Here is a 12,380-nt window from a genome sequence, read left to right on the forward strand (position 1 = left end):
TAAAAAATCTGCGCTCAGCAATCACATCAGTCGATTCGATTCGGATTCGTTTTCACAACTATCTGAAGCACATGGTCTACTCAGCTGTGGCTCGCCTGGTGGGAATCATAGCACAGAACATCCTGCTCTGTGACTCATCTGATAACACGGGCTGGCGGGGGGGGGGGGTCGGTGGCGGTACACCTTCCTTCTCTGACCTGCGTTGCATGCTGGGAAAGAGTGGCCCTGTGTGTTGTTCCTCTCTTTTGCGCGGGCCCTGGGAGACTTCCCTGCTAATGTTCTCCTCCTGTTTTACAACAGCACTTCCTGGAACAGCCCCCCTACTAGTCATCAGATGCTACATTAAGGGAGCACTCTGAAGTCTTCCTCTACCACTAAGGGCCCCTGATAAATAACTTATGGAGGAGAGGATTCAAAACATCTCTCCTATTACTAGCCTCGATTCATTTTTTACAGTCCCTCGAGCCTCCCATCTGTCCTGCACTTCAAACGCATCTGAATGCTCAGAGATGCTTTGCCTATTCTATCCTAGGGGATCCGTGTGAAGGTAGAGAACGAGGAGAGAGGTGGTGGGGATATGTGTGTGTGTGTGGCGGTGTGCTGGGTTGAGAGGAAAAAAAAGAAGTAATATGACAGAGCCAGGAGCTTTGAGAAGCAGAATGTGCCGAAAGCATCTCTCCCATCACCTTCCTTTCTGACTATTCTCCGTGGAGGGGAAGAAAGAAAGCATTTGAAGGAGTGGGAAAGAAAGGAGGGGGGAGGGAAACATTTGCGGCTGAAGCGTCATGGTCCGGCTCGGAGCTGTCAAATTATGACACATCCAACAACTCAGCTTCCTCTCAATCGCAATTACAAATTAGTCCATTAGGCTGCCGGCTGCCTGTCCTTTCTCTTCTCTGCGCTGGGATTTATGCGTGTCAGTGTGTGTAGACCCGTAAGGGTGGGCAAAGGGAGCAGGAGGGAGGGGACCTTCCCTGGGTAGAAGATGGCAGTTTTCAAGTCACATAACGAGACAAACAAGCAAACCAACAGTTGTAATTTGATGTGATGTTGACAGTAATTGTCTTTGACGCCACGGATAGGCGTGAGGGTGGAATGGGGGCGCGGCAAGTTGGCCTTGAAGTGGTAGTTATGGAATATAAATGGGGACAGCTTGTTTTCAGAAGGTAGGAAAAGCAGTGTATATGTCAATTTCTGCGAGGGCATTAAAACGCCGCTTCAGTCAACCACCCTATCAGCTTAAATGGATTTTAAATTAGCAGTGAGAGCATGGATAACAACACATCTCAGCGGAAGAGGGCCCACTTTTCCCGAGTGAAAGACATAGATGTGACATGTATAGATTTTGAAGGAGTTAAGACGGCTTTTAGCGATCCCTTTTACTGATACCATTGCCTTTTCTCAGCTTGTGAATGAGGCCTATTCACATTTCAAGCAAATTCAATTTGAGCTCCAAATCAAAGACATGCATTAGGCCACTTTAGTGTAAGGTAATATTAACTGACTGAGAGATATTTGGAAGATGACAATCAACATCACTAGTAATTACATACAAATATAACATGACTTTTCCACCCCGTACATGATCAAAGTTCGTCCCCACATGTGCATTTATGAAGCCTCAGCATGACTTACCTGAAAAGGGTTTCATTACTGAACACGCTCACGCATTTTGCACTGAAACTAGTGATACAGATTACTAATCGTGCAATTTGAGCTTTATTGGAAGTCGATCCACACTAAATCCAACCATTTCTGCTTTTTAGCCACTATTGAAACCAGTTATCACAAGTCAAAGCCCAGATGAGCATTTCTGCCCTGAACAGCACCCTGTGTATTTAAGTATAGACATAACCACGGTGTCTCGAATTAATAAGGTCAGCCTCGTTTTATTACTCGGAGAGTAAAGCTAATGAAATCATACAGGAATTAAGTTGTTTAAGGGGTAAACTCTGGCTGTAGGGAGACGATAATGAGCACGTTATGTGGGAACCCCCTACCCCTGTCCTCCCACCTCCTCAGTCTACGTTGAGCTAGTAACATCCTGCTGGTTCACAAATAAAGGACACAAGCAAGTCTTTTAAAGGACAAATACTGTGTGGGGGATTTGGGGGAGCCAGGGTGAACTTAACAAGCAGGGATCTTACAGATTTAAAGGTACTGCTAAAAATTTATGGAGGCATGTTTGGATGAGGGCCATGCTGAACAGCTTGGCCAGCTGAGCAACATCACAGTGGGATGCCTAATAAGCCTTGCACAATTTTTCACCCCATATTTTATCAATAAAAAAGCAGTTTAAACAGCCTCCCCTCGAACCGCAGCCGCTGCACTGCCTGCCATCTGGAGCCCTCTTTCATTTTATAATCCAACTGTCATTAAAATGCTTCTTGGCAGTTTACAGCTCGTTCCCCCAGATGTGGAAGCGATCTTCAGACGGGCCTCACTGATCAAAGTGTTCACTGCTGTCAGGCAGAACACTTACCACCCTCAGGCTACCTTCCAGTCCTATCTGGACTTAATACCCCCCCCCCCTCCCCCCCTATTTTTTATTTATTTCCACACTTCTGTATTTATCAGGTGCACCACTCCGAGCAGAGCTAAGGTCAGCTCCAGAAGGTGGCTGTAGGTGGGGTTGTGAGGATGCAGATTGTGCTATCAAGGTGCTTTTAAGCAAGGCGTGTGAGCTCGCTGTTTTCTTTAACAAACAATTACAGGGAAGCCCAGGAAATCTAAGTCAAAGCAAAGTTATCACCTTTGCTGGCAGTTTGGTGCAACTGAGTTGAAAAGGTTTTCAGATCCAGATCAAATCAACTTTTAGATAAAAAGCAGTAATATCTGTTCATTACTGAGGACATTAGCTTGTTATCAATCATACAGAGAAGTGCTTGGAACAGTAATTCTATTCGCCATTAGTACTAATAGTAGTTTGTCGAAAAATGCGCACATAGAGCTGGGCGATAGAACGATAACGATACGTATTGCGAAATAACTTTTTCTCGATAGAAAGGTTAAACTATTGCGATAGACCTCATCTCTCTTGTCCTCTTAAAAAAAAAAGAAGAACAGCCAATCCAAATTAACTAGCACAGAGCCGAACCAATCACAGCCGCAGCGTCACGTCACATGACTTGTTACGTACGGCACAAGTGCCAAGCCGCACATGTGTATTTGTTTGGGAAGCAGCCAGCCGCCGTGCCGCCCGGGTAATGGAGGAAATGAGTGCGCCGACTAGAGAAAAATCAACCGAGAGCGTGACCGAAGGTTACCGAAGAGAAAACAGATGATGGTTCCAATGCCGGAGAGATTGTTGACCGGAAGAGCCACAGAAGCTCCGTAGGTGAAGGTAGGAGTAGCGCGCACTGTAAATTGTGCCGAAAGCAAGTCTGGAAATACAATAAAGCGGTGCAGCTCAATATCTGACTGGAAGCGCTAATTCGTCATTCGGCTTTTGTCAGACTAACGTAACTGTTGAAACTGTTTGAAAAGCTCAGCTATACAACAAGGAGAGATTGAGAATTTCCTTTTAGTTCTCAGTTTATTTGATATTGACAAAAGTTAGTCAGTTTTGTCTGTTCTTCTGTAAAACAAACTAAGATTTATTTTTAGAATTAATATTTTGTTTCTAAGTGGAATTGACAGTTTAGTCTGTTTCGTTTGTTCTATTTTGAAACTTAAACGCTTTAGCGGCTGCCTTTTGTGTAGTTTGCAATATTTGCCTTTATTTATCTGAAACCAAAGTCTCATGTTCCTTAAGTACATCTACCCTGTTGAACTTATTATGGGAAATAAATATTTAAATCAAAACAAGCTGCTGAGTATTTCACATTTTACTTGTGAGCAACGGCACATTTAAATCTTACAAATATAGTTATTTGGCTTATATCGTGATAGATATCGTTATCGCCTGAAATGAAAAAAAAAAACATATCGTGATATGAAAAAATCTTATATCGCCCAGCTCTATGCGCACATTAGACTGAACGTCGTCAAAACATGCACAGTATTGTGCGGCTCAGTCCTGCTGACATGCGAGCATGATTTAATCGCTCACAAGCTAAAACTGTGCACACAACACAACAATAATAAGCGTGAGCTTTATAACATAATACGAAGCGTTTCTGGCAGCAGACACAAAGGTGATGGCGGTGGGTCAACCCGTTGGCAGCGTCCCTGTATCATATCACTCTGCCACATTCACTGTGTGCACAAGTTTGACTTGTAGGCTGCCCGGCGACCCGCGGCCTCCTCACTGATGTGGCACGGCACACATGGCGTTAATACTCCAACCGGGTGTTGATTGAGCTCCCCTAAAGCCAGTGACGCATGTTGCCTTTGTTTGGCAGCCGTCCCGGTGTAAGAACTGGGGCCATATTCCGCCTGTCAGTGCCATGTGTTCGCTCTCCTCAGAGCACAGCGGCTGATGCCACTCAACCACCAGCCCCCTACCTCCCACCCTCTGGCATCTCTGTGGGCACCCCAGGCCAAGCAGGTCTGCACTAATGAAGTCAAATTAATTTAATGGATGCCCATGCCGCCTGTGTCGGTGGTGCTTGGCAGGGAGACCGTTCAAATGCTGGTCGATGTCTGTAGCTCCAAAACCTCATACATATCCAAGAGCTGGTATACCGCTTCTGTGTGTCAAGCTGCAACTGACAAGCATATCAGCTTCAGTTGTGCCAATGTGCCCTGCATGAAATTGGTCTTCAGTGCCCACAGAAACCATGGCAGGCAATGTTCCACAGTTAACTTCAGAGACAGTCCAGGTGTGTTCGCTAATTAAAGCTTGACAAAACGATACGAAGAGGGAAAAGGAACTGGCAAGTGAGCATGAGTGACAGCCATCATTAATGCCTGCTTTGCTCTCCCCCCCTGCTTCCACATTCCTCCTAACTTTTAGGAAAGACATAATTTTTTATTTCTCCTTCAATCTTTGAAGCCCTGTACCTCGTCCTCTGACTGGTGCACATCACAGACTGCTTTTGTGCATAGGGGACTGCCATGGCTGGGGTTTCTGGTTTAATTGAAGACAGCAGGCCCCTGTTTAGGCCTCTACTCTACGGGGCTCTCAGTTTTCCACATCACATACACATTCGCCCACGGAAAGTTCCCTCCAGAGCCGAAGTGACGCGAGGACCTGCGGCGCTTCAGGTCTGGCAGTCACCAGGCCGTCCACAGGCATCTGAGTGTTTAGATTTACTCGGTTAGCAAAAGAACGATGGTATATGTTTCTCTCAGCCGGTGGGAAAGCTGCTCACTGCTCACTTTCTTTATTGTCCGTCATCACCATTATGAGGGCTGCAACTGATCCTTCCCATACAGGTTGTGAAACCTGGCCTCAGTATGTAATTGAAGATTAAATAAAGAGCCTCAAGAAATAACTATAGCTTGGGACTTTTTTTTAATACGTGTTGATATTTCTTATAAGATTTCTATAAAAAGTGTGTCACACAACATTGCTGACTGGCTACTTTTTAAAAGGAACAGGAGCTCTTATTTTCCTGCAGCCACAGTCAACCTAAACTACATTTAATCATTTTCAAGGGCAAAGAGGAGACAAGGCTTCTTCAGGGAAACATTACCCAGAATGGTACTGATTCCTAATAACAACAGGGAATTCTATATTTATCCCTGAATGCATATGTCATTTGTTGTGAAGGAAAAGTGAGTCCTCTTGCATTAAGCGGCCTCGTGCAGACAAGCCAAGGCTGAGACAGAGTCTTGGTGCGCCAGCATAAACGCACACAAGTCTGTCTTCCATTTCCAGCCAGAAGAAATGTGTAAGTAATTACAGTCCAACCATGTTTATTGAATAAAAACCCATTTTGGCATTATGTTTATGCACGATCAGAAACGCTCAAATCCTACATCCACATACACAAAAACATTTGTGTCTTACTCGCTTCCCACAGAACATCTGTATCCAATGTGGAGTCAATTTTACTTTTATTACTCATGTGGAAAAATGTATATAGTGCTTGGATTGTTATTCAAACAGAGGCCACTTGAAAAACAATGATTTCTGTGCCATGTGGGTTTGGAGCAGAGTGGACACACACTTAGCACAGGGTTAGAGAGTTTAGCCGCATGCTAAAGGTTTTGTCACACAAATGCACTGAGATTACTTCACTTCTGATTAAGTGACTGTTGTAAAAGCGCATCATTAGAAGCATATGACCTATAAATAAACCTCAACATGACTTAATTTTAATTATTTTCGAAATAATTAAATTGTGGGTGAAGCTTCCAATCCAAGCTGAAATCTTCTTTAACTTACAAATGCAACTATTAATTTAAAAAAAAGTTTGTTTTTCAAAATGTATACTGCTAAAAATATTCTCTACAAACATGGATATAACAAATAACGCAGTGCACTTATAGCATTATTCCCAACAGATCCAAATACTTTGATGCAGTACCAGTTAGATGCATTGTGACATCACAGCTGGTGTAAAATCTCACAACTTGTCATGTTTGATATGGCGTGCCATGCTTTCTCTATTACCGTATCATTGAACTGACGAGATCTCTAGCAGAAAATTGTTCAATCGAGCGTTTCACCTGGCCGTTGCTGAAAACTCTTCTATTACAGAATCGGAGCTCTCAGGTGGGAAAAACAGTGTTTGAAGAAAACCGCCTCTAAAAATGGATCTAGTCCGGGTGGAAGAAAAACACATAGCAAAACCTGGTGTTCATCGAGGCAACAATAATTCCCCCAATAACAATGATCACAAGCTGTTGAACATGGCTGAGTGGTGACGGGATTTTCTTTTTTTTCAAAGAGCTAGCAGAGCACTGCTGTTCCAGAGACAGAGGGTAGGGTGTGTGCTATGATTTTAACAGAACAAAGGAACAACTATGTTCTATTAACACTCTCTGCCAACACAAACAGCCTCGCTGAAAGACGGCAGTAAGTGAAAGAAGATTACAGTCTGGATGCCATGTTATGTTTTCATACCTCCCTTGTTCTTAGTGGCTGACGTGGTTTTGGTTGCCACAGACCTTCTATTTTCATCTGCGATGCCAACATCTGTGCTAACCTTTAAGAAAGAATCTGGACCGGGATATTGGATGCCACATCGGTGATGCCACGGCTGCGTTGACTGTCCCTGCATTGCTGTATGACATGCATTGCTAGTGACAAGCTGTCTTTGCTGATGTCAGTTGGCTGTGTCTGCTGGCTGGCCCTGCAGAAACTCCAAGTTGTTCTCTGTCATCACGCCTCTTCTTCCCAACATGCACTGGGGCTGGTTTTCACCGCAGAGCGTGCCCTTAGTATCACTTGCTTCTAAGCTACACAAATACACACGCATCATATGCTGCTAAGACTAAATGTGTCCTTCTTCACTTCAGAGGCAAATCAAAGTGAGCTCTCTGATAACTGCATACTTGTGCACTAAATGTGCAACAGATGCGTTGCTTGAAAACCACTCAAAAAAAAAAAAAAAAAAGAAGCCTGCAGAGCTCATATGAGCTGGAGCTGACCATAAATGAGAGCATGTTGCAAACAGCCCAATATCAATCAAAGAGATAAGTGCTTCCAGGTACATTGTAACAGCTAGATGTAATAAACATCATGAGACCAACTAATGAAGAATATATTTATTTCTGGCCAGTGTACAAAGCTAAAAGTCAGAATTATTTTCCTCTAAGAAGCTGATTATAGCATAAACTAAATCTTAACCTTAATCCATAAACTCACAGGAAGCTTTACATCCAAACAATACTGAAATTAGGGGGAATGGTTAATCTTCTGATTTGAATGTTTCTCCACATTTTCCACCCTTTTCTGCTTTCTGCCAGAAAGCGAAAACAATCCTGAAAGGAGGAACTAACTGACTAAGAGGAAGAAATGAAGGACGAGAAGGGAGGAAGGAGAGAGAAAGACAAAAGCAAGAAGAGAAAAAAATGACATCTCCATATTAAGGCCTGTGTTGCCGGTGTCAGTTCTAATTTCACAGTGCCTGTGGGGAGCTGAATGCAACCAGTCAGCTCTGGTCTCATCTCGTTCTTCCTCCATTTTAAATCAGGGACGATGATTCCCAAGCTGGGGGGAAAGGAATATTACTGGCAAATTGGTTTTAGACTAAAGATGGTGGCGAGGCATTCTGCTTTCTCAGCTCTTTCCCAGGTGCACTTAATCTAATTTCATTAAAGAGATGAGGACGGAGGATCACTTGTGTCGAAACATTAAACCGGTCCATTTTTTCCATCCATAAAAAACGCTCAGGTTGTCAGCAGCCCGGTGCATGCCCTGTTTGTTATTGAATATGATGACTCTTGGAGACCAATCTAGAGCTTGCAAGGCACTGGGAGTTGAGTGTGGAGGCTATATCTACATGCATATATATTACTATTGGCTTCTTTCCTTTTTCAAGATGGTGACAGAGGAAAAGATGTAAAGAATGAACAATGGAAAAGGCAATTAAGAAGTAGCCAGTGAATGAAAAAGACCAGGGACAAGAAGAGAATAATGTTAAAACAATAAGAGAGGTGAAGGCAATGGTGCTGTTAACATATATGGTTTGATCCCCATCCAATCCTCCGGTAATGTTGTGCGAGTACTGCCAGCTTTACAGGACGTAACCTCCAACGCTTCAGTTGGGAGGATACCACCAGCCGACGAGCCATTAATGATAAGTCGCTGAGACGTGGTGATATGGCATTCATTCTGCAAACTGCAGGAAGATATGGACGTAGAGGGGGAATTAATGTGTCAGTCAGAGCCCATGTGCTGGCCTGGTAGAAGAGTACACCAGAGCCATAAAAGAACTCATTGACAGGATGTGGTAATGGTCCTCGGAGACTCCCTCGGAGACAGATTCACTTTCTGCTGAATGACTGCTCGGCAAAGAGGACCAAATAGAATTAGCTGACCGGGGTGTCCTCCGCTGTGTGGTAGTGTGGCCATTGAGGCTGCTGCATTAATGTTTCGCATACAGGCCACTATAATATTTGCACAGGAGAAAGAATACCAGGGAAATTGGAGGAGCTAGGGAAGATGGCAAAGTGAGGCCTAATGGAGATAGGATGACACTCCAGGAGAGTGCATGAACAAACTGAGAAGGGATAAAATACCACTCTATTTCTTTCCATGGCTCTCCAATGAAAGAAAATGATGTCCTGACTTGAAGTACCTCAGATGTGTCAGAGACTGGCCAGTTTGGAAAGTTCATTCATTGCAGAAGGATGGAGGCAGAAATCAGTAATACTAAAAGACGGTTTAAGTTAATTAGTAAATTGCTTAATATCACTGTCAAGTGATAAATCAGCAAAAAGAAACAAGAAATCCATGAAGTGGTTAGGAGCCAGAAAGATATTACTGCTGGTGATATGAGGATTTTGATGAGTTGTTGGGGAAAAGAGCGTAAAAAATGTGCTTGTTTACATTTTAAGTACATGTTGTTTGCTGAAGGTTTCTTCCTGTTAAAAGGGAGTTTTTCCTTCCCACTGTCACCAAGTGCTGACTGCTGGGGTTCTGTCTATTATTGTAGGGTCTTTAGAGCCTTGAGATGGCTGTTGTTTCGATTTGGTGTTATAAAAATAAAATTGTTTTGAAATTCTTTATACAATTTCACCCAACATTGACCCTGTGACTGCACACTAATTGTCCCATTCTACAAGCACAACCAATCACTCAGCCCACTTTCTGCAGAGCTAAGACGTGTTCTGGGGCATATGAGAGCATTTTAGCAGCTCAAAGTATTTAGATCCAGACTTAACGGTGAATGATGTTCTCATGTGTGCAGCACAGTCTCACGTGAATACATTTAGTTTCTGTGTTGCTACGCTGTTTCTTATTTAAGCTGTGGTTACTTTCTTTGCAAGCTTCAAATTTAGCATAGCTTTGTGCAAACACATTAACCGTTGCTTTAATGACAGTAAACACAGTGAAAAGACTGTTCTACTTAAGAATTCCTAATTTTGTGGGTTGTTTTATGCCTCTGAGGTGCAGGCATATGACGAGCCAATATCAAGGGTATATTATATAAAATCACACTCAATACTTCTCATTGTCAAACATGACATCACATGACAGGCCTCTCAACAAACACTGGTAACAATGTGAACACTATACCAAGATTCTGATTGCTTGTTTCATCAAGGCAGGCCCATCTATATGAAGCTATTTCTTAGGGCACCCTCGCACTTAACTAGAAACGACTGGGCAATTGCTAAAGATTTCAAATCTGACATGCTCTGGAAACACGCCATTGGGTGCTATATCAAAGCATTGCTTTGATGCAAGCGAGTTCCACAAGGTGCAGCAATCTAAACTGACTTTGCTGTAGCAACTCGTCAGTGTTATTTAAATACAGTGTAACTGATTGCACCCTGGGGGCACACCTGGAAGCAATATTCTAATTAAGTTAATCTGTGAAATCCCGACAATGTGGGTGTTCAGGTGCCTGGTAATCTGATGTGAAAGGAGCCTTTGTTTTCACTGGAAAGATTCGGGAGGAGCTGGCACCTGTTTTAGCAAAACGTTGCAGAAAATTATCACTGTCGAGTTATCCTGAGTGCAGGCAATTACAAATGACAGTGTTTGTCTTTCTCCTCATGGAACCCAATTTTTACACCGTCATATTTTTTTCCTGCTTTTGGTGATGGCCTGTCAAATTATTTTTTCCCCATTCTTCTCCCTTCCTCTGCAATTTGATATGGATGATTCGCAACTCTCATCACCTTGATTATGGTAATACGTGTTTCTGAGGCAATAAAAAGGGCAGGGCTGCTATAGCCTTTATCCAGATGTTCTTTTCTTCTTGCACGCTTGGAAAACACGTCAACACTAACAGAGACTTTTCAAAGAATCCACAACAGCGAAAGAGCGAAACGTAGTTTTGGAATTATGCCATTGCTCTGTTACATTTCCTGTTGGCTTTAGGAGAAATCTTTTGTTTACAGTCAATACCTCTGCTCGTGGGAATGGAACTTTACCACTACTGGAAGAACAGAACACTTTAACACTTATTTTTGAGGCCCCCGTTTTTACTTATCTAATAAAAATTTTTATTATTATTATTTTTTAGTTTCATTCTTCAACAAGGTAGTTAGATGATCATTTTTCAGTATAGTCCTGTGTGACTAGCCAGTCCACAATCAACTATGGACTGGCAGTGTATGCATACATTTTAGGTTCTTGTGTTCCAGTGCTGCATTCCTACCATATGTTGCTTGCTGAAGTCAAAATAATATTAGCTGGCAGCTAAAAAAAAGGGGAAAAAAGCCAGGTTTTGGATTACTGCAAACAAAAGTGAATGCAGAGACCCATAAACAAGCAGCAACTGAAGGTGGCTGCAGTGAAGGCCTGGCAGAGGCTCTCGACAGAGGAAAACGAATCATTCACTGACTCCAAAGCGTTTTCATCCCAGTATTAAAAACTATCTTTATGTTTAAAATGTTGTTTTATTATTTTTATAAAGCTCTTGTTATGTGTAAAAATGCACATTAGTTTCATCTGAACTTTGCAGTTCATTTTATTCTACCTGAAAACAACAAGCATGTGAATATTGCTCCCTATCACTGCCACTAAGATGAGTCAACTTCAGTGTGTGAACGAGAGGAATAATAACACTGACGACTCTTTCACTGTACATATGGGCAAGTCAGTATTGCTTTAATATAGACTTGACAAAACATGAAACTTGTACTTAAAAAACTTAGAACTGAGAATGGAAACTAAGAGTTGAGACAGACAAAAACAAGCTAGCGACCACACTGAAGCCTAGATAGTTAGACTACTAGTAACTTTCACAAGTTGTTTTCACTTGCAGTATTACTTTGCTGCTTATGGATTAGGATTCACATTGATTGTTCAGGAAGATGTCTTTTTGCACTAACATCTACAGAAATATGCACTGACTATGTTTCTCACAGTGAGAGCGCAAACTGGTGTGCAATAAAAGTGGCATTACTATTTTTCCAGAGATTTCTCAAGCTAAAACACTTCCTGATGACATACTAATGAAAAGTAGTCTGAGAAGAAGGTGAAGCTACAATCTGGCTCTTGGACTGTGAAATAATTGGCACGAAATTCAACAATCAGACTTGGCAGCAGTGTCTAACAGTCTACCATGTCTTGAATTGCGTCCCAGTCCACAGACAGGCTGACACATAACCAACAACACAGAAAGACAGCTGAGTTTCTGTAAAACTGTCAAAGCGCTTCTTGATTTTTCTCCTGCCCATCTTTATGTTTAGTTCTGTAGTACCAAACTTTTTTTTTTTCAATACTGAAAATTAAAACGAGTCTCAAGTAACCGAGAGGAAACAAAAACCCTTAGAAGGAAACACTTCCTTCTACTTTACTTCCCTCTCTCCTCCACCCACAGTGTTGCCAGGGAGCCGTATGGAGACTGACAGGCCTGCTACATCTCTCT

At 42.5% G+C, this 12,380-nt stretch overlaps 1 protein-coding gene across 1 annotated transcript in view; it reads right to left on the reverse strand.

Moving 5' to 3' along the window:
- The window catches only part of fbrsl1 (fibrosin-like 1), a 300,050-nt gene that overhangs the window by 75,432 nt on the left and 212,238 nt on the right, over positions 1–12,380 (reverse strand). The window lies entirely within an intron of this gene.

Source organism: Diplotaxodon limnothrissa, linkage group LG12 (assembly GCF_057381915.1).
Source record: "Diplotaxodon limnothrissa isolate DT_005_m linkage group LG12, D_limnothrissa_male_GT1.1, whole genome shotgun sequence".
NCBI lineage: Eukaryota > Metazoa > Chordata > Actinopteri > Cichliformes > Cichlidae > Diplotaxodon > Diplotaxodon limnothrissa.